Genomic DNA, 20,299 nt, shown 5'->3' on the forward strand with positions numbered 1-20,299 from the left:
ATGTGAAGATGTGAAGATATTGAACTATGGACGACGAGACAGCACGGAAAGTGTTACTATAATAATAATAATAATAATAATAATAATAATAATAATAATAATAATAATAATAATAATAATAATAATAATGTTATTTGCTTTACGTCCCACTAACTACTTTCAGGGTTTTCGGAGACACCGAGGTGCCGGAACTTAGTCCTGCAGGACTTCTTTTTACGTGCCAGTAAATCTACCGACACGAGGCTGACGTATTTGAGCATCTTCAAATACCACTGGACTGAGCCAGGATCGAACTTGCCAAGTTAGAGTCGGAAGGCCAGCGCCTCAACCGTCTGAGCCACTCAGCCCGGCAGGAAAGTGTTACAGTGGGTAGATAAAGTGGAAAAGAGATGAACAGGAAGGAAGAAGGAGGTGAAGATTTAGGCGATATAATTGACTGTTGCAGTGGTAATGTTGAACGAATTGAACAAAATTGCGAAAGATAGCGAAAGTGATTTTTCCGAAATTGAAATGGAACCCGTTGTAGCAAATTCTGACCATGTGGTACGAAATAGACACTTACAAACAGGGAAATATCAAGTTACCACGTGGGAACTATCCTGCAGAAACACGAAACATGAAACTAGGTGTAGAAATCTCATGATACATCTACAGACATGAAATGCAAATTCGGAAATGGAAGCATGGCATTTAATTTTTCCTGAAGACACTATAAAACAAATTGTGCATTGTACCAATCTCAAAAAGGCAGAAATGTCTAAAAGAGATCGTAATACTGATTAAACAAGGTAGAATACCATACATTTGTAACTAAAATATTGTAAAGCTACAATAATTCTTTTGAAATAATCACAGAATGCTTTAATTAACCAATTAAATCTAAAACTCTCCTATAAAAAGTAATTTCTTCGTTTATTTCATAGGTGAAGGAAATTCTCACCACACCACGCGGCCGCCTCCGTTCCTAGTAAATCCGCACCCTGCTCCGGATTAATCGTTACTTTTCTGTAGCTTAGAGACAATTCAGTTATATCACGTGATAATTTATATAAGAACAGATTGAACTCAATATTGATTAACTGTGTTATTCGGATGAATTACAGCTTATTTTCTATTTTAATATTGTGGGTGTTAAGGTCGGCTCCACGGCTAAATTGTTAGCGTGTTAGCCTTTAGGCACAGGGTTCCCGGGTTCGATTCCTGGCAGGGTCGACAATTTTTTCCATCATTGGTTAATTTCGCTGGCACGGGGGCTGGGTTTATGTGTTGTCTTCATCATAATTTCATCCTCATCATGAAGCATAAGTGGCCTAAGGGCGTCAAATCAAATGACCTGCGCTTGGTGAGCCGAACATGTACTCGGACACTCCCGACACTAAAAGCCATACGCAATTTAATTTCATTTCATTTCATGGGTGTTAAGTCGCCCTGCAGATTTCAGAGATGCTGAGGTGACAGAATTTTATCACACAGGACTTCTAATAACTATAAATCTACTGACACGATCCTGATGCATTTGACCACTTTCAAAGACCACCGGACTGGGCCACAATCGAAGCCGCCAACTTTAACTCAGAAAACCACTTCTGTAGCTTCTGTAGCGGAATCGAATTGGTGAGAGGATATCAATTTGGCTAAATTTGACGAGAAGAAGAGATAGAATGATAGGACACATCTTAAGACACCCAGGACTTGTTCAGTTGGTTTTTGAAGGAAGTGTAGGTGGCAAGAACGGTAGGGGTAGACCAAGGTTTGAATATGACAAGCAGATTATAGCAGATGTAGGATGCAATAGTTACGTAGAAATGAAAAGGTTAGCACAGGATAGGGTGGCATGGAAAGCTGCATCAAACCAGTCTATGGACTGATGACTCAAACAACAGCTTCAAGTCCAGTTAATGAGGCGAGAAGAGCTCTAATTACTCTCGTTTCGGTTTTCTTTTTCTTCCTGGCATTTTTAACATGGACGTGCTTTTGGGCTAGGGGAACTGGCGTCACCAATTTCATTTACATTTGGCAACCTATTTTCTTCATCCACGTACTACCTGCGTTTGACGAGAAGTCGCGGCAGCTGGTGGCTACGGCGCGAATAACAGACACTACACAGCAACGCAAGCTCTGTGAATCAATGTATATTCCTTATCAAACTGTTCAATGTGCAGTACTCATAGTAAATGTGTAACTAAGGCAAGTAGCACTACCACTTTGAAAATTCACGACAGCACCTCAATTCGCAAGAGTCACCGCGGATGGAACAGGTGTTTATTGTCAGGCCTTGAGACTTGAGATAGGCGCATGCGCGCCAGCCCCTCACACCTCTTACCCTGTAACCACGTGACTTCTCGTCAATCGACCACTGTGCACTAAGCCAGTATCCTCATATATACTCTACTATAATCATGTACGCTTTTTTTTTATGAAAAATACTTGAATAATTGAACCTCTACACTCTATTAGAGACGCTCGCCCTTCTCACGCGCACATTTTTGCCGCTACACGGAAAGCTTAGAATTGTAGACAAGAACTCAGCCTCTCATTTTCCAAAATCATATCCATAATTCTATACTTTACCGTGTAGTGGAGAAAATATACGCGTGCGAAGTGTAATTTTAATAATAATAATAATAATAATAATAATAATAATAATAATAATAATATACAATACAGCGATCACTTTCGTAGACTTCAAGAAAGCTTATAAATCAGTAGACCGACACACACACACACACACTATTCCATATTCTAGAAGAATTCGAAGTTGACAAGAAAAGGATGATGATGATGGTGATGAATCTAGTTGTTTAAACATGAATAATGAAAGGATAAATATGAATTTAAAATAATCAGCGGAGCCAAATCACAATACTGAAAGTTAAAAATAATTCCAAAATCGATCCACTGGATAGAATTCAAAAACATGACGATGAACAATCATTATGAACTTAAAACAATCAGTGGATCCGACCCGCAATGCCTCACCTTCCCAGAAACTATATTGAAAAATTAGTATTACTAACCAAGGGACTGCTAACAAAGCACAATTCTGAATCGCTGATTCTTGTTGTCCAAAGGGGGTCCAAAATCCAGTTCAACGGCCCCTCATAATGGTACTCATCGCTAGTAAAGTACAACCATGGCATTTCTCAAGTTGTGGCACTAATCAAGAGTAGCGTAGACTCACGGTGTTCCGAACGTTATGGTAAAACTCGCCAAGTATTGTAGGCTACGTCGCACAGGTAACGCAGACCTGTGGTGTTCCTCACATAGTGAGGACTAATTACAGACAACGCACACCCACAGTGTCGCTCATATAGTGCTACTAATCACAGACAACACCCAGACCCGTGGTGTTTCTCACAATTGTAGTAACCACGGGTACTGTAAACCCATAGTGACCCACCCACTATTACTACTAATCACAAACCTATTGTGTACCTAGCATAGTGGTACTACTCGCAAGTAAAAGCGACTCATAGTTTTCCCCGCGCGATGGTACTAATAACAAGTCGTTTCATGGTTCTAATTCAATCATTCCTTCGGCACCCCTTTCAGTCGCCTCTTACGGCAGGCAGGGGGATACCGCGGGTGTATTCTTCATCAGCGCCCCCTACCCACAGGGCGTGACAAGAAAACGAGAGACCTTCAGGAAATTGGCATCCCACAGGAAATCATTAAAAATCAACTCTAGATCGAAACAGCAGTCAGCAACCATCATTTTGTTGAGAAAATGAATACCAGGACCAATAAATCATGGACTAAAGAACGAAGGAAAATGTTCAGTGCCCAGATAAATAGATTTTGGGATAAGAAAAAGTCAGTACCAGCTAAATATATTCTATCGCGATTCACAGATGGGCGTAACGGTGGAAATAATAATAATAATAATAATAATAATAATAATAATAATAATAATAATAATAACACCGAGTAATTGGCTTTGTGGTTTGGGACACATAGCTATCACCTTGGATTCGGGAGATAGTGGGGTTGGAGCCCAATTCTCGGCAGCCCTGAAGATGGTTCTCCGTGGTTTACCATTTTCACACCAGGCAAATGCTGGGACTGCTTCTTAATTAAGGCCATGGTCGCTTCCTTCCCACTCCTAGGCCTTTCCTACCCCGTCGTCGCCATAAGACCTATCTGTGTCGTCGGTTCGACGTAAAGCCACTAGCAAGAAAAAAACACATGGCGAAACAGCCCTGAAGGCCTGCTGTTGCCTTACCAGTAACAAGTAGTTTCATGGTTCTAATTCAATCATCCCCTGATCGCGCCTTTTAGTCGCCACTTACGACAGGTAGGGGATACCGTGGGTGTATTCGTCATCAGCGTCCCCACCCACAGGGTGACGAATACCCTCGGTATTTATTCTTTGCTTTCTAGACCGGGGACGCTATCTCACCGCCAGTTAGTTTCTCAATTGTAATCACGAAGGCTGAGTGGACCACGAACAAGCCGTCAGGTGCAGGTGAAAGTCCCCGTCCTGGCTGGAAAAATCGAACCCAGGGCTTCCGAGTATGAAGCAGGCACGCTATCCCTACACCGCGGGCCGAAATAATAAGAATAAGAACAAGAACAAGAACAAGAATAAGAATATTTTCCCTTTTACTTGGGGTCAGCGCTACTGGTAGATTAACATCAGTTCTTCCCCGATCGGGCGCCTCTTCTGACGCCAAACGTACTGTGTTAATTACTCTGTTTCTGTGGTGCTTGTTAGTGTGATGAGTGGTATGTAAATGAAGGCGTGTATTAAGAAGGAAAGAAACACCCAAACCTCCCAGGGAATTTAACGACATGAGGCTAAACTCTGCATTTCGGCTGGGAATCGAACCCGAGACCCCCTGAACGGCAGACCTCTAGCCTGACCTTAGCTTCCTCACTGGTGTACACAAGTGTTCCCACCCAAGATTTCTTAAGGTTGTAGTTTTTCATGAATTTTAATATCGTGATCATAGCCACGGGACCTCCAGTATTACGAGAGATCAGAACCACAGGACCATGAATAGTTTTTACAATTAGCTTTACGTCCCACTGACACAGAGAGGTCTTATGGCGACGATGGGACAGGAAAGGCCTAGGAGTGGGAACAATGTGGCCGTGGCCTTAATTACGGTACAACCTCAGCATTTGCCTGGTGTGGAAATGGGAAACGACGAAAAACCATTTCAGAGCTGTGGACAGTGGGGTTCGAACCCAATATCTCCCGGATGCAAGCTCACAGCTGCGCGCAATTTTTATTTTAAAACTCCCACGGGCATTCTCCTGTGTTTGAACCGTAGCCATCTTGATAAAAAGCCAGTGAAAATACCACTCTCATCCCAAATTGGAAGCCGGTTTCACTGAAAATCACTTGTCCGAGAAGTACTTGTCGCTTGATTGGCCTAGGCGTGAAATTCTGTGTGATCACAACAGATGCAGTCCTAATTCTCTTCACACATGATCACACGCAGGGATCATCACTGCATCACATATGTTGTATAATTAGATTTTTACATGTATAAAACGTAGGAGGCAACAGCCACCACAAAATGAAGTGATGAGTACACAGCAACATTGGTGGTTGATATACCGCGGTCCATTAAATTATCTGCTGTTTACTTGTTAAACAATACTGCATTACTCTATGAGCTGCTAATACATTCAGTGGTTTTTCCTGCACGCAAAACTCGTGGAGGAAATCAGGATCATTACTCACGATTACCTATTTATTATTTTCTCAAGTCAGAAGCATCCAATAGAACATTTTTTTTTACATTACAATTTAGTAACAATGAAACAGAAGGAATTTATACACATATATACTAAAATGGTATTAAATAGTTTGTGTTCCTTGTGCCTTGAACAAATCCTCCTCATTGCAAGAATCAGGACATCACGAACACTGACACAGATGCTTGGTACTCTGCAGCATTTTACTAATTACGGTCTTATTCCGTCCAATGCTTACTTATAGTATTGGATTAGGATGTCCAAGAAGCAAGAAAAACCTGCAAGAACTCCTCCGAAAAGGAAAGTAACATTAGCTCGAAGATAAAGAACAATTCAGTTTAAATGGAAAGAAATTTCATTATCAACCTAAGAACATAGGGTAGTCGTAAACAACGTGAACTGGGTATGTAAGCGTTAGAAGGTTGGTCATATTGATAAATAATTTAGTGATCTGAAGCCATCTCTATTCAGTTTCGACTGAGTTTATTCATAAATAGAGCTCGGAAGCTGAAGAGCTATAAATTGCCTACAAAATACCTGTAAAAATCCCTAAAAATCCAGAAAGTACCTAAAATACCTGTAAAAATCCCTAAAAATATCCAAAAAGTACTTTTAAAACTTGTAAAAAGCCCTAAAAATTTCCAAGAAGTACCTAAATATACCTGTAAAAATCCCTAAAAATATCCAAAAAGTACCTAAAAATATTTGTAAAAAGCCCTAAATATATCCAAGAAGTACCGAAATATACCTGTAAAAATCCCAACAATTTCCAAAAAGTACCTAAAAATACCTTTAAAATCCCTAAAAAAAATATCCAAAAAGTACGTAAAATGCGATCCAAAATCATTCATAATTTTGGTTTTAATTACACATGTAATGAGGGAATATTTTAATGCAACATTCTGGTGGTATGCAACATACAGTGCAAAAACATATGAGTGAAATACTTTTTTCAGACTTGACATATTTTTGGATTAACTTCATTTTTAAAGTTCTGTGTTCGTTAAAAAAGTACTTGAAGTATTTAGAATGAAATGTTGTTTTCTTCATCTAGAATGAATTCAGCGAATGCGCAATCGACATCCTGGAGAAACAAATTGAAATTGAAATTAGTATAACTGGAATCACATCTGGCTTAACCACACCAGGATTTCAGAAATTCGAATTCGGAAACCTTACCTCAGTTGGTTTTACAGTATATCAAAATCTGCAGGTTCTTAAGCTCTGAAGGATCGTCGGGTTTGAGACAGAACGTTGCAAAATATCGAAAAACTTCCCTCCACATGAATGGATGTTACGGGTCCATAAATGAAGCAAGTGAGATCTTCCTCTTAAAAACACTCTTATCAAAATTTTCTCCTTTCAATATTTCACTTATCCTGCACATAATTTGATACCCTTGGCACTAGTTCCATTTTTCATTTCATTTTCTCTCTTAAGGGGTGATGGATGAACGAATTATGATTCGAATTGAGAATGTGGTCGAAAGAAGGTGCGGATGAAGAAAAAACGTTAAGACCTAAAATAGGCTAATAAAGGACGTATAAGCAAAAAAAACACCGAAACAGGCAAAAAGGATAAATGAAACCCGTCATTTTCTGGCCTGCAGTGACCGAAAATGAACAGATGTTGGGTCCCGTCTTTGAACACTCGAGAAAAAAGGGAGTTTACCTCAACTTTCGAGTCCTATCCCTCCAGTCTGCTGAAGACGCCTGTACACTGTAGACTTTTCCCGCTAGACCTAACTATACTCCCTGGCACGTAAGCCTATACATCAAGTGTACATCCTCACTCTTTCTCCCGTGTTAATACTTAGGATAGTAATTTTTAGTTATTTTCTAACTGATGGGTTCGATTCAGTGTCGCTAACCTTACAGTTTAGGGACGCTACTCGCCGATACGGCGTCTTACAATCACTGTTAATCTGGCACGTTGGCACTGTACAGTGATGGTTTATTTGGTGATTTGCGAGAATTACGTATTGCCACTGCCGTATTGTTAAAACCACTAGTACCGAACTCGATAGCTGCAGTCGCTTAAGTGCGGCCAGTGTTCGGGAGATAGTGGGTTCGAACCCTACTGCCGGCAGTCCTGAAGATGTTTCTCGATTAAGGCTGCGGCCGCTTCCCTCCTACTGTACTCCTAGCCCTTTCAGATCCCATCGACGCCATGCGACCTATCTGTGTCGGTGCGACTTAAAGCCAATTGTAAGAAAAGTCACTAGTGTAACATATAATGAAATCATATTTTCTTTTTCTCTGGTATTATAAATCTGTTTGGGTAATACCAAGGTAAATAGAATTGTGACATGTTTGAATAATGCATCTAATAACGTAGATGTTCTGAAATAATGAATGCAGCATTTTATTAATTGCTGTTTTATTTCGTTCAATACTTATACTGTATATAGAATTCGATTAAGGTGTCAAAGAAGCAAGAAAAATCTGCAAGAACTCCTCCGAAAAAGAAAGGAAGAAAATGGAAGGAAATTTCAATATCAACCTAACTTAACCTAACCTTGTCTTGTCACGGATTTTGTACGGTTAGCAAACGTAATCTTTGTGTATTCTAATTGACTTACGGTAAATGTACGCGGAGTACGTAGGTCGAGCTATAAGTCATAACAACTATTTTTTTCCTCGCAAACAGGAGACAACCCGGAAAATCTAAGATATGCCTTCGGAAACGCACGATATGTACTTGCGTATGAAACAGTGTGGGTCTAAGCATGCCCCCAAGTTCAGTGTATGGGGGAGAGCGTTATAAAATGGAAGTCAACAAGCAGGAGCAACGATTGTATATTAAAATAGCAGTTCTCCGCGGCAGAAATGCACGCCAATGCCATGCAGATCTGCGGGAAGCATTAGGTGGACAACAGTTTGCTAACAAAGAGGACATCGTAACAGCATTTCGGAGAGAAGTGTCACACGTTAGCGATACACATGCAGCGAATGGTATTTAGCGCCTGCCCCACCGCTAGCAACGCACAGTGGAAACCTTGGGTGATTATTTCGAAGGTCTGTAAGCAGTGGAGACCTGTCGCTTGTACGTATTCTTGTGTGTTTGCTGTCTATACCATAGTAAAACAATGTTTACCAATGGCCTGTTTTCTGTCACTTTCCTACGAGAATCTCCTGAAGTCAGAATTTGTCTTCAGGCACTATGAATAAGTACATGTCCTATATTTCCAAACGCATACCTTACGAGGGAACACATACATGTATTACACTCGGATTCGGTTGAAATTTAATAGGAATATTCGTGGGAGGCAGTAGAATGCTAAGGTGAAAACTGCATGTGCCCAGCGCAAGTTTAAACGCCAAAATTGAACAAATAAATGGTCGTAAAATTAGAAGTGCCGCGGGAGTATCGGGGTGTGGCGGAGAGGTAGGGAGGAGCGAAGCAGCGGACGTGAACCAACCGAGTTGCGTCGAGCTGCGCCAGCAGCCAGGCAGCGTGTAGTTAGCGCGTTCCCCTTAACTTCCCGATCAGGTGTGCAAACGTAAATATGAAAATTGCACATGAAACAAGTTTAGAAAGGACCATGTTTGAACAACAATGCCAATAAGGTTTGAAAAATTACAACGAGTAACAAGAACTCGGGTGTGAATTTTTCAAACCTTATTGGCATCGTTGTTCAAACATCGTCCCTTGTATACTTGTTTCATGTGCTGTTTTCATATTTACGTTTTGCACATCTGATCGGGAAGTTAAGGGGAACGCGCTAACTATACGCTGCCTGGCTGCTGGCGCAGCTGGTTACAGCCTGGTTGCTTCACGTCCGCTGCTTCGCTCCTCCCTACCTCTCCGCCACACCCCGATACTCCCGCGGCACTTCTAATTTTACGACTATTTATTTGTTCAATTTTGGCGTTTAAACTTACGCTGGGCGCATGCAGTTTTCACCTTAGCATTCTACTGCCTCCCACGAATATTCCTACCAAATTTCAACCGAATCCGAGTGTAACACATTTGTGTGTTCCCTCGTGAGATTTTCCGTGTTGTCTCCTGTTCGCGAGAAAAAAAATAGTTGCCATGACTTATGGCTCGATCCTCGTATATTTGCTTGTGTGTACTATTAGAGTGCAGTTTCTCTTCAATCCGGTAAATAATATCAAATTTCAAGAAGGGAAATCAATTAGGGTATTTACACAAGGCAAACACTAAAGGATTCGTTATAGTAGTATCAAAATAAAGGCAGAAATATACTGTATAACATTAAATCAAGTGAGGGTGAGAGATAGTATGTGTATTTCCTTAACTCCTCATTAAGCATGAAAACAGACTTAGTTATGAATATCTTGATTGATCATTTATTATCATTTACTTGGGCAAGGGAACCTCCATTATTGATACATTGAGATTAGTTTGATGATGGTTATGTCTCGTGACTTCAATATGTAACTATTCAAGTTGGCAGCAGTGATGAGTCAATAAAAAAAGAATAGGGCGACGGTATTTGCCTTTTAGTGTACAGTCTTATGTAATAAGTACTATAGCGGAACTCTACGGATGTACACAGTACTTAGAGATCTCTGGCAACTCGCGCCAGAGAAAGCAACAACGTGTAGTGTACACAGCGATTCGGTAAGCTAGCTAGACTGATCCAGATTTATTGACGCAGTAGAATAGACCTCACGCTCAAAGAGCACAAGAGTTACAGTATTTTTAAGTTCATGTGAGTGAAAAAAGACAAGATGAGTGAGTAAAAAATAAGAGATCAATTGGTTGAACTTTGAGATTCACATCCTGAATTATGGAATTGTTCATTATAAGTTTACATAGACCGTCCACCTAAAGTTAGTTTAAAAATTAATTTATATTTATCTAATTTAATGGATTATTTTATCCTACATATCTGTAGCGAGAAATCACAGTCTCAGTGTAAGTAGCTCTGATGGAGAAATTGCTTTTCTGAGATGTGTATCCTGTTTCTTAATTTTTTTTATTGTTTTTTTTTTTTTTTTTTTTTAGGAATTAAAGCAAGCAAACACTGGAAATTCTCATTAGACATTCGTTCGTAATTCACATACGAATTCATGTCTTCAGCAGTTAATTCCCTCAGCAACTTTACGTGTGGTCCTTCTTCTTCTTCTTCTTCTTCTTCTTCTTCTTCTCCTCCTCTTTGTGCTAACCAGTTCCTCACCCGTATTCTTTTTTCACCGAGCTCGATAGCTGCAGTCGCTTAAGTGCGGCCAGTATCCAGTATTCGGGAGATAGTGGGTTTGAAACCCCTGTCGGCAGCCCTCAAGATGGTTTTCCGTGGTTTCCCATTTTCACACCAGGCAAATGCTGGTGTTGTACCTTAATTAAGGCCACGGCCGCTTCCTTCCTACTCCTAGCCCTTTCCCGTCCCATCGTCGCCATAAGACCTATCTGTGTTGGTGCGACGTAAAGCAAATAGCAAAAAAAAAAAAAAATCCCGTAACAACATCCTGCACAAACACTCAAGGACTAGCTGGGGTACAGTTGCATCTGCCTTAAGAACAATAGCTCTTGATTTAGTTTACCCAGCAGTTGAATATTGCAGCTGGATGATACAATGAGGATTATATCGGGATCATCCAGTCTACACCTTTGGAATTGCTATCAGTTTCTTCCCCCTAATCTTAGAAGACGAATGGTTTAAATGCCTTGAAGATTCTCTCCTGCCAATACATCAGGAGTGCTCACATCAACACTGATTCAAGAAGAATTTAACGTGAATCAAACATGATGCAATATGTGGTTCTCTTCCAACTCAGAAAAACTAGGCTTAATCCTGGATCCAGTTAACTGTCCTGATTTCAACCTACCCAAAAAGAAAATCTGGACATCATTAAATCGAATAAGAACCCAACGTGGCAGATGTCAATACTGGAAGCATATGTGGAAGGTAACTGAGAACCCTTACTGCGACTGTGCAGAAGTGCCCCATACTCTAACATATCGCAATGGACTGCCCACTCAGGAAGGTCAACGGAACAATGCAGAACATACATGAGGCCACTGAAGAAACTATGAAATGGTAAAGCATGTTGGACATTCAACTCTACTACATCACGTGATCTAAGTCTCATTCTATACAATTTAAGGCTACTCAAATATGTATATAGGTAGTTGTAAATATTTTTTTTTTCATTGTTTGTAAACTTGTATCCTTCTGCCATACGAAATAATAATAATAATAATAATAATAATAATAATAATAATAATAATAATAATAATAATGCCGGCCACGTGGTGTGTCTGCCTCTTACCCGGAGGCCCTGGGTTCGATTCCCGGCCAGGTCAGGGATTTTACTTGGACCTGAGGGCTGGTTCGAGGTCCACTCAGCCTATGTGATTAGAACCGAGGAGCTATTTGACGGTGAGATAGCGGCCCCGGTCAAGAATGCCAAGAATAACGGCCGAGAGGATTCCGCGTGCTGACCACATGCCACCTCGTAATCTGCAGGCCTTCGGGCTGAGCAGCGGTCGCTTGGTAGGCCAAGGCCCTTCAAGGGCTGTAGTGCCATGGGGGAGGAATAATAATATAATAATAATAATAATAATAATAATAATAATAATAATAATAATAATAATAATAATAATATATAATGGTGGTGATATTATATGCACCAATAAGGAACATCATGTATAAACTCGAGCCGCTGCTCACAACCATTCTATTGTCATTCTATTGTATTAAATTTTATGTACTACCTCTTTTTTTCACATGTTGGATATCAGTTTTGAGATTTTTTCCTTTTACCATATTTAATTGATTTCAACTTAATCTCATCACTCATCATTTTCGTATTATTTAGTTTATATTTAATCTAATTATTGTAATATACAATTTAATATACGTACACTTAGTGGCTGATTAGATGGAAGAGAAGGCCTGAAGGCCTTGATCTCTCCTGGTAAAATAAAACATTACTAACTTTTAAGGTTCACATAATTAGGACACTGTCTTCTCTTAATTCAAAATAAATGATTCCTGGAAACAAGGTGACTTCTGTCGCAACCCCCTGCAGTGAGAGTCCCGATTGTTGCGTGATCTAGCGTTGAATTTCAGGACGATGAAAGGCTGCAGAATAACATGCTGTGCGTGAGAATGACCCCATTGGTTAACAAGCTCATGAACTAGGAGCGGAGTGGACTGCGTGTAACAGATAAGGTGTAAGTCGTCAGCCCCACCTACTGTTCTCTCTGATTTACGAGGTCACATTTCAAAGTGACGGGGACTAAAGTAAATAAATCTAGCAGTACTTTTGGAAACCCGTGTTTCAACTGTTACTAGTCAGACACCCGAGGTTTGTTGCAACACGCTACCGGATCAGTTTATGAGCTCTGAGGAGTCTGCGCAGTTCACACTCAGCATTCCAACAAACTTCAAATGCCGCCTCGCATTGTCAAGGATTCGTTCGAGCACAGCACACAGTTCATGAAGCATACTAGGCATCCGCATAGACAAGCCACTATCTCCCCCGCCCAACCTCACTCAAAACCCCAATAACCTCCTCCAGTTACTATTGCTACTGCTCACAACCCAGAACTGGCCAGCCCCAGCCCCACCCTCCATATATTAATCAAGTCCATACCAGTCACCCTCCTCCACCCCCTCTCGCAAACTCGCCTTGTACGTACCCTCTTGCCACGCAACCAACACCCAAGCCTTCTTTTTCTTCAAAGTACAGGAACAAAAACTCACCTGCTACAGACAGTTAAGCAACATCGGGCGTTGTCACTCATTTGATGGGTAGCCTACGTCCGTACTTCTGCTTCACATTCTCCGCGCCACTACTGAATGCTGAATAAGTACTAACAGCGCACATGCGCCCGGTCATATTCTGACCAATGAATAAGTACAAGATTTCCACTTATCACAAACCACCAGTTACATTACTGAAATAGGATCACTAACGATAAACATGGCACTCAAGACCAATAAGGTCGATGAGCCAAAAAGTTCACGCATTGAACCTTGCGGCTCAATGCAATGAACATGGCGATGGGATGGGAGATATTACGTGAGAAGGGCAATGCGTCATTGGTAAACTCGATTATAATCCCATTCGTTATCATGGTTGATACCAGTTTCCTCACCTTCTTCGTATTATTATTGTTATACTATTATTATTCTAATCAGTGGCGTTTCCTGAGCCAGAAGTTCAGGAGTTCTTATAGATGAAATTAATGGATTAAATATAAGCCCACTCAGCCCCTCTTCCTTAGTTCTTTTACCAGATTATTCAGATCACGAAACAAATTAATGTAGCCTAATAAAAAGACTAAGTTAGGAATGAACTCGATGGATGAAGCTGTGCCCATAAACCGGCTTCGGTGGTGGGGTCATGCGAGGTGAATGGAGGAAGGTAAGTTACCTAGGAGAATAATGGACTATGTTATGGAGGGTAAGAGAAGTAGAGGGAGACCAAGATGACGATGGTTAGATTCAGTTGCTAACGATTTAAAGATAAGAGGTATAGAGCTAAATGAGGCCACAGCACAAGTTGCAAATAGAGGATTGTGGTGACGTTTAGTAAAGAAACAGAGGCTTGCAGACTGAACGCTGAAGGTCATACAGGTCTATAATAATGATGTATGTATGCATGTTATAAAAAGGCATGGAGAAAGAGCCCCCGTAGCTCAGGCGGCAGCGCGGCGGCCTCTCACCGCTGGGTTCTCCGGTTCAAATCTCGGTCACTCCATGTGAGGTTTGTGCTGGACAAAGGGAAGACTGGACAGGTTTTTCTCCGAGCACTCCAGTTTTCCCTGTCATCTTTCATTCCAGCGATACTCTCCAATATCATTTCATTTCATCTGCCAGTCATTAACCATGCCCCAGAGGAGTGCGACAGCTGGCACAATTCCTCTCTTCGCCGGTAGAAGGGGCTTTATTCATTCCATTCCTGACCCGGTTGAAACTGGAAACAGGCTGTGGATTTTCAGAAAGACATGGAGAAAAAGGAAAAGTCAGGAGATAATAACGATTTTTATTCAAAAGTAAAATGTGTATTTTGGCCATTTCAGTCCCTTCACCACTGTAAAATGTCATAGCCTATATTGTAATGATAAGAAACAGAAATTTATCAAACCATCGTCTTCAGCCCTGAACATGGCTGGACATGGTTGGCCACTGTCAATCACATTCAATCAATCAATCAATCAATCAATCAATCAATCAATGATCTGCATTTAGGACGGTTGCCCAAGTGTCAGATTCTCTATCAAGTGCTACCTCATTATTTACTTTTATTTATAATTGTTCACCTTTTTCTTAAATATTTTCAACGAATTTCGAAATTTATGCAATATTTCCCGTGATAATTTTTCCAATCCCTTACTCCTTGTCCTATAAATTAATATTTACCCCTAATCTGACTTCTTGAATTCTAACTTTACCATCATATACATCTCGTCTCCTTACTCCCAAGTCTTCTCAGCCCAAACTTTTTTGTTTCACTTTAAGAAAGTGATGAGAAACTAATGTTTAATAATTGTTTTACTATGCTTTCACAACCCATATTAAAACATATAAACATCCGACTTGATTGCACACTCGCACGGAACTCGATAACAAAAATCAACACAGAGCGTTGGAGACTGAAACAACGCCTTGGTCAGGTTTAGCAAGTATGAAACAAGTGAACTGAGAGCGTGCGCGCGCATGCGCGATTCCAAGGAGTGAAACTGCCGTGAAGTTTGAAACAGAACCAACACCTTGGCAGACGGTTCCGGACGGTGCTGAGAGTAACTACAGTACATAGAGCGGGACAACGAACTATAACGAAAGAAAAACACACTATAATGTAATTATATATAGAGAAATGAAAAAATAACTGATAATTTTTCCTTTCGATTTTATTTGGGCCTTGACACACAATTCACACATCCTGAGAAAACGCCTCTGTTCTTCTTCTGAATTTTATCCCGTTCTTGTATCTCAAAGTTTCTGGCAAGCCGTTTCTTCTTGCCTCTACCACGCTCTGCGTTAACTGCTTCTCCATCAGACCTGTCCGCATGCTTTCAATCCATCTTCATTTCGGTCATCTTACCTCACTACTACCTACCACCTTCAGGACCTTCTCTTTATTTATGTAAACGCCCGAAAAGCTCCCGGGTACTTAACAGCTATCTCCTGCCACCTCTCGAATAACCACTAACTGTAAACTCTTGCTAATATGTCAGCCAAGCGTAAGACAGGATTTAGAAGGCCTAGGATTGCAGCAAAGAGGAACCAATAAATCAAGACACCCATAAATTGGTATGTTTATAACATCAAAAATTTATTATATGAGTTAGAACAGAAGGATCATTATATTACCCTAGTTTGTATTCCTGGTCATACCGGCATTTTAGGCAATACAAAAGCAGACCAATTGCCGAAGAAAGCGGCTTCAGGTGCAGAATCCGCAATTAATATAGTTACCCCCTTTAATGATTTTCTACCCTTAATTAAGCAACACAGCCATCAGTAATAGAATGATATTTGGCAATCATTATCCCGAACAAAAGGAATCAATCAATCAATACTGATCTGCATTTAGGGCAGTCGCCCAGGTGGCGGATTCCCTGTCTGTTGTTTTCCTAGCCTTTTCCTAAAGGATTTCAAAGAAATTGGAAATTTATTGAACGTCTCCCTTGGTAAGTTATTCCAATTCCTAACTCTCCTTCCTATAAATGAATATTTGCCCCAATTTAGATATTATAATAATATTCAATCCTATGTATGCCTTCACAGGTCATTATACACGAAGACATACAGTATAGCAAATATTATACGCTTAAGATTTAATCACGTACTAACTCCACAATATAAACAACGCTTTCATCTTCAAGATTCCTCTACGTGTATATGTGGTGATACTGAGAGTGACGCAAATCATATTTTTTTCAATGTAAATTATACGAAGTTCCTCGTCAAAAATGTATTCAGAAATTAATGAAGTTACATATTCCATTTTCATCAAGTATCTCTTGTTTATTATATCGTCGCTGGAAAGGTAAAAGGTTGTATTCCACAAAGCTCTTCCTATCAATTATTCTCCTTAAGACTGGTCACGCCTCCCAGCCACGAATGGATATGCAGTCCATCAGAACAAATTTTGTTGTGTTCATTTTCCTATGCCCATGTGTAAAGGAAAATGAACCTTACAGTACCGTACTGTAGGAATGTACGTTTGCATTACGTATTTACGCACTCCTAGTGTACAATGCATGTAAGGTTCATTTTCGTTTAATCGTCGACATAGGAAAACGAACACAACGGAAATTGTTCTGATGGACTGCGTATCCATATGTGGCTGGGAGGCGTGACCAGTCTTAAGGAGAATAATTGATAGGAAGAGCTTTGTGGAATACAACCTTTTACCTTTTCAGCGACGATATCAACCTACTACTGCAATAAATAATGTAATCAATCTTTTCCTTGATGAAGCTAATCTTACAATTTAGCATTATAACTTGTCCAAATATGAAGCAGAAAGAACAGGACATCTTCAGTAATAGATTTATTTCATATCCGTGTGTATTTACTATGAGAATAATGTACTTACTCTAGTGTGTAATTTACTTATGTTTATAAACTTAACTTCAAATATACCGAGATATAAAGGCCACCCTTATGGGCGAAATACCGAACGAGCCCACTCAATATCGGAGAAGAAGGAGAAGAAGAAATGTGCATTCCACGAGTGTCTCATTTGACTGTTCTGTTTGTAAAATGGATACCGATGTCGGATCACAGTTGTACAAAGGCGATGCCAATGATTCGGAAAGCTCATATGGAGGTTATTTTCTTCGTGAATTATTTTTGAATGATCAATTACTTGATATGGATGTGGATGTTGAGAATTCTACTTCTTGTAGTGCCTTCTCCGTTACTGAAGCTTGGCCACAATCACAGCGAAGTCTGTACGATGTTCGGTTCTCCTCATCAGTCTACTCGAATCTAGGCCTGTCTAATCCCTTAAGTTCCTCAGCCAAGAATGTTTCCTTCGACCACAAACTCTACGTACATCAACTTTATCCTGCATGATCAATTTAAGTAGGTTGTACATTTTAATCCTCATAATATGCCAAAGGTAGGCTGTATTTCCTTTCTTTTTTGTGCACATCAACATTCGTTCCCTTCTCATGCATCTGAGTACGGCAGCATTGGGAATGTGATCAGTAAATGAAATCCGTAACATCCCTCGACACACCCACATCTCGAGGGCATTTGTGCTCTTAATGATGTTACATTTCAAGGTCCTTGTATTTTTTTTTATTTTTTGCTTTACGTCGCACCGACACGCATAGGTCTTATGGCGACGATGAGGGAGGAAGGGGCTAGGAGTGGGAAGGAATGGGACGTGGCCTTAAGATGCAGCCCCAGTATTCACCTGGTGTGAAAAAGGGAAACCACGGAAAACCATCTTCAGGGCTGCCGACAGTGGGGTTCGAACCCACCGAACCCACGATTTCCCGAATACTGGATACTGGCTGCACTTAAGCGACTGCAGCTATCGAGCTCGGTAGATCCTTGTATGAGCGCCGTACAGAAGCACTGAATGTACATAGCATCTGACGCAGTTGTGGCGTGTCTCCAAGCTGAAGCTTCTGTCACATAGTAGATTTTCAGAAAGCTAGCATGGTCCATTTCTATTCGTACACGGATCTTTAAATCCAGGTCCAAGTCCTCAGTAACCCAGCTTTTTCAACTGGCTCCCCTTAAGGGTTCATAAAAACGTGCGTGTTACGGGTTCTGGTAATGGCCATCACCTTTGTCTTGTCGGTGTTAATTTTGAGTTCAATGTTGCGAATAACAGTGCTAAACAGAGAGCCATCCCATCCATTTACGGAATCTGTGACGAAGGTAAACTGCGCTGCCTTCGATGTAGGTGAAAATTACACATCCGGCATGAATAAATTATTTCGCGCTAATTTTAGCTTTTACCATATCAATGATAGTGATGTACTACTGAATATTTAAAACAAGGGGAAAACGTAATAATAAAATAACAACGGACTTTATAATACGCAGACTGTACATGCCATGCGACACAGTACGTGGCATGTGTTAACACAATTCGTGACCATTTGTTTTGCGTTCAGTACGTTCTAGTTGCAACAAAATGCAAGCTTTATAGCACATAGTAATCGCCACTTCTTACAGGATCATTTATTTAAACCGGGTTGCTTTCAGTACGACCCCATTTCTGTCTGGTAGCAGATAAGAAGATGCAACTACGTCCCAAAATATGGAGAAACTGTAGGAGTTTCAATTATAATCACAGCAGATGCTGGCAATGACCTCCATCTTCTTGTAGCCACAGCCATACCCGTTGCTCCATGTTTCTGACAGATCACTACTAAATTTCTTCGTCTATTACATTGATTTCAGTCATAATGTTGGTCTTCAAATCTTCAATTGGTTGTAGTCGATTCTGATATATTTTGTCCTTCAGACAACCTCACAGGAAATAATCTGGTGTCCTTAAGTCCGGTGATCTTGACAGCCACAATTCTTAGAGATCACTCTCCCCTCAAAGAAGCTGCTGATTAGAGCGAGAGACCCTCTTGATGTGTGGCAAGTCACACCGTCTCCCTGAAAATAACCCAGAGTTAGCTCACTGTCATCTAGTTGCACGACAGATTCAGGAAGATGTCCTTTTACTGGCATTTGTTCATCGTATCCGAGAATGTATCAACTATTCGGTTTTCCAAGACTGCATATCAAACTCCTACCTTCTGTGTGTGTGCAGGAGGCTTTCATGACTACGATGTGGGTTATATGTGTCCCAAATGCTGGCATTTTAAGAATTCAAGTAACCAGTCAGATAGAACCAGACGTTGTCTGTGTATCACGGGTTGTTCAGGATCCCTGATAGCCGTGCAATAAAATCCAAGAATCATGGGCACTAACGGACTCGTTTTTCCTTATCCGGCTCCTGCAACTCGTGAATGGTAGTCGTCTTGTATGGCTGTAGTTTCCTTACCTTGGTCACTCTTAAACATATGGAATAAGAATACCTCGCCTCCTGAGACAAACGACGTTACGATTTCCTAGGAGACCGAAGCAACCGAGTCTGAACATCATTGACCATGTCTACCAAACTAGATGTGCAATTCTTTCCAGCCTCGCTGAACAAAGTCCCACTTATTTCCAAACTTTCTCACCATACCTAGTATCGTATCTCTCTTAAGAGGATCTGGCACCCCATCCTCTCTCCCGAACACCTTTGGCGTGGCTTCGATTAGCTTCGTAATCCAATAATTTTCTCTAAAATCACGCATCGTGTACGAATGCACTGTAAAACAACAAGCAAGCTAGCAACAAGAAAAAACTGAGGAAACAATTGCCGTCTAACAAAGAATAACTTCAGTATTGTTGGCAAATGTTGGTGATTAATCTTCCATAGTTTATTCATATTTTGAACACAATCGCATATTCGTATCTCTTATCGGACGGAAATGGTATTGTTTTGAAAACCATCTGGTTCATATACACTGACTGACAGAGCAAATGCAACACCAAGGAGGAGTGGTTCGAAAGGGATGAAAGTTGGGGAAAAAACAGAGACGGCACGGATGAATAATTGATGTTTATTTCAAACCGATATGCAGGTTACACAATGCGCAC

At 40.6% G+C, this 20,299-nt stretch overlaps 1 protein-coding gene across 1 annotated transcript in view; it reads right to left on the minus strand.

Moving 5' to 3' along the window:
* Positions 1-20,299, minus strand: part of LOC136875974 (uncharacterized) — a 1,136,984-nt gene that overhangs the window by 834,956 nt on the left and 281,729 nt on the right. The window lies entirely within an intron of this gene.

Source organism: Anabrus simplex, chromosome 6 (assembly GCF_040414725.1).
Source record: "Anabrus simplex isolate iqAnaSimp1 chromosome 6, ASM4041472v1, whole genome shotgun sequence".
NCBI lineage: Eukaryota > Metazoa > Arthropoda > Insecta > Orthoptera > Tettigoniidae > Anabrus > Anabrus simplex.